Below are 3598 nucleotides of genomic sequence, written 5' to 3'. Positions count from 1 at the left end.
GCAATGGGAAGGCCTTTTGGTAGAAACTGTCTGGTGCTGGAAGGAAGAGATTGATATTGGGCATGTGGAGACAAAGCCAGAAAGGCGTTACCAGCAACTTGGTTGGCACTTTGTACTTCAATGTGGTTGTCACTGCCACTGAAGGCGTCCTCAGAGAGCCTTCTCTTCTCCAGGCTAAACAACCCCAGCTCTCTCAGCCTGTCCTCATAGGAAAAGTGCTCATGTTTGTGATCACCTTTGTCAGAAATCTCTGAGCCCACAAGGGCAGCAAGAGACAGGACTGTGTTCTCCTTTCTTTGGGCAACACCTCTGAGGAGGCATTGTTGATTGCCCCAAAGAGAGATCTCTTGCTGGCATTGGCTGCAGGCTGGCTCTGCCACCTGACCTCCATGGGAATGCCCTTGGAGAGCTGTGTGTTTGTGCAGAGATGTCCAGTGCCCCTGAGTCACCCAGCAAGGCAAGATGGGGGGCCCCTGGCCACCTGCCATGGAGTTCTTGCCGTGCCCTGCCCAGCAGCACCATCCCTTGATGTCCCTTGATATCAGTGACTTGGGCTGACTCAGAGTGATGCTGAGGCCTGGGGAAGATGGTACACATCTGGGCTTCTTGACCCAGTGGACCTTCTGGTGTCTCTTCCTTAGCCCTGTGCCAATGCCAAAAACTTCTTTCTTCATCTTCTGTTCTGTGAGGCTTTCGCTCCACTCTCCACAGGTCAGTCTCCTCTTCCAGTGTCTTCTGTTGTCCTTGTCCTGGGGACAGCCTGCAAAATTTTCTGCTCCACAGTGCTATTAGTCAGGGAAAGCCATGCTCTTCTAGAGCCTGTTCTGATTTTAGCCAAAGCCAGCTCATGTTACCGTCTGTCCTTAGCAAGGCTTTCCCAGTCTTCTAGGTGTCCCAGGGAGGCTGCTGTGCTCTCTGGGGTAGTCAGTGGCAAAGCTGGAGGTGCCTATGACAGAAAGGTTGGAGTTGGCAAGCGGCAACAGATGACCTGGAGTGGTAGGTGCCTGTATGCCAAACTGTTACCTTAGCTCTTGTGAGGAGATCCCTTTGGCTGGTTTGCAGCAGCCACGTTTCGCACAGTCCCTAATTTCCACCCCCAAAATAGACTTGATGACACTCTGACAGGGTAGGAGCTGAGCAAAACCACTCTGAAGTTGACAGCTCCTCCCCTCTGACTCTTTGTAGGTCGTGTGCAGACATTGGGTATGATCAAACACAGGCCTAGTGCACTGGAGAAACAACCTGGACAGTTTTCCTTACTCTTGACCATTCTGGCGGTGGGAGGAATAACCCAGACACACACCAGGTCTGCTGCCAGGCATGGGCACAGCAGTGACTTGGCCTCCTCAGAAATCTCCCTCCCACACCAGGCATGCTGTCACAGTGTCTGGGGATCTGACAGACCTCTCCCATCGCAGGCTCCAGCACTGAGGGGGTTGCAGACCACAAGTCTTGTGTCTGATGCTTGGTGTGTCTCTTCTTCCTGCAGAGCCACCTGGCTCTTCTGAAGGCACATCTAGAGACACAAAGCATGTGCAGCAAAGGGACTTCTTGGCAGTAAGAAACAGCTCCAATAAACCCACCCCAAGCCCTATACCACTTCTGGATTCAGATCACTGATGCCCTCTCTGCAGGCTTCAGCTCATCTTACAGAGCAAAGCATTCCTGCCTCAAGGGGCAATGGACAAACAGCAGCCACAGGACACACAGGGCTGAGAGGACATCCACCAAAAAGGACACTGAGGTTCCTGGTGTGCCAATCCTCAGTCCCTCCCATTACCACTGGATCTCTCCATGGGCACTGGACACTCCTTGGCTGCACTTTTATCCTCTCCAAAGAGTTCTCTGTAGTTTTCCAGAGGAAACTCCACTAGCCCCTTTGGCTGCACACATCAATCTTTTGGTCTGAAGCTAACTGCCCAAAGATGGACCAAGCCTTTCCCACTCTTGACCCTTGCCTCTGCTCCTCCAGGAAACCACCCCACCAGCATGTATTTACTCGAGGGAGGAGGCCTCCAGAGAGCTCTGAGCAGCCAAGCTCTGAGGGGCTGGGAAGGTTGCTGAAGACAGTGTGCCTTCTCCATGACCTCCAGCAGAGCCTTCATGGGGCAGCAGCTCCTCATTGGGTGGGCTCAGGAGGTCTGGCCCAACACAAATAACCACATTCCTGCAGCTCACCCTGCTGGGGGCTTCATTGTTGCTGATGTGCTGCAAGAGGGCCAGCAGCCTTCAGGAGGGCCTGGATACTGGTGCCGGTAACTTCTGGGCCACCCTGAGGGAAGAGCAACACAAGGCTCATCAAGCAGGTGCTGCCCACAGCCACCCCCAGGCTAGCTCAAGGCAGCAGCTGTGCCAAACAGCTTTTCAGCTGTTCTCAGGCAGCACTCAAGGCTCCTTCTCAACAGGCAGGCTGCTGCCCACACTTACGCTTTCAGCTCTTCCACCTTCTCCTTTTTGCCCATCAGCTGTTATTTCTGCCATCCACTCCCTGTATTGGTTGTTCATGGGGAGGTTCCAGAGGAAGTCCTGCAATGCCAAGGGCTCCAGCTGAGCCTTTGAAGACTCCAGCCCAGGCAGCAGCTCGTCCAGCTGCAGGTTAGAAATGCTCACCTTCAAGATGGCAGCCAAGAGCAATGCATGCTGGCCTCTGAGGTCAACGTCTTCACCATGGTCCAGGGCCTCCTCCAGCTCCTGTATTCCATTCCTGCTGGCAGCTTTTCTCAATATCCCCTCTTCTGTTGGTCTTTGTTGATGATGCAGGACATCCAGCAGCTCCTGAAAGAGGGGCAGGGGGACAGTGACTTGACTGAGGAGCTGCCTCTTCCAACAGCAGTGGCCAGAGCACTGCCCCGGACCTTGCTCCTCACTGGGGTGTAGGAGCAGTGCCTGGGGGCAGAGCCGAGAGCAGAAAGACACTCATGGCATGAGGGCGGCTCAGCTGCTGCTGCAGGAATCGGAGCGAAGGCAGGTGGGTCACTCAGGCTCCCTTAGCTTCTTCAGGTGTTCTGTGCACCAGGCAGGGAGAGGGAGAGAGCTGGCTGAGCACCAAGCTGCCTCTTCTCTCTTGCCAGGCAGCTCTACCTGGGCACTGCCCACAGCCGCAGGGTCCCCTCTCCCCAGGTGGGAGCTGCGTTCCCCTGTCCGGCTGCGCCTGCAGCATCCCCCTGCCTTTCCAGCAGAGTGCCCAGACACTGCTCCTTCAGTGCCCAGGAGCTGCAGGAAGAGAGGAGAACCAGCATCAGGCTCCTCTGCTCCTCAGCCTTGGGCAGAGACCAGGCACACAGGATGGTGGGCACACAGGATGGTGTGGAACCACTCCTGGCTAGCCAAGGGGTGTGGGACCAAAAATTTGCGGGACTTACCCAAAATTGGCAGTGCAATAGCCGGTGGACCAGATGAAGAGGATGGAGGTGCTGTCCTCACTGCTGCTTGCCTCCTCTTGCTCCCATGCTGCCTTCTTCCCTTCGCTCAGCACCCCCAGCTAGTCCAGGACCAGGCAGAGCTGTGGGCACAGGGTGGTGCCATGGCTGCAGAGAGGAGAGGCAGCCAGTGAGCTAAAGATGTCCTCCTCATGTGTTCCCCAAGCAGGCAGAGCCCT

General features: G+C 55.5%; 1 long non-coding RNA gene across 1 annotated transcript; it reads left to right on the top strand.

Annotated features, from left to right (window-relative positions):
- The first annotated feature begins 661 nt into the window (after positions 1 to 661).
- On the top strand, positions 662 to 1596 carry LOC139795504 (uncharacterized). Its single transcript, XR_011725526.1, has 2 exons — positions 662 to 996; positions 1186 to 1596. It is a non-coding gene; the product is annotated as an uncharacterized lncRNA (long non-coding RNA).
- Positions 1597 to 3598: the final 2002 nt, after the last annotated feature.

Source organism: Heliangelus exortis, chromosome 3 (assembly GCF_036169615.1).
Source record: "Heliangelus exortis chromosome 3, bHelExo1.hap1, whole genome shotgun sequence".
Classification (NCBI taxonomy): domain Eukaryota; kingdom Metazoa; phylum Chordata; class Aves; order Apodiformes; family Trochilidae; genus Heliangelus; species Heliangelus exortis.
The sequence above is the reverse complement of the archived record's forward strand: the minus strand, read 5'-3'. Positions and strand labels throughout refer to the sequence as shown.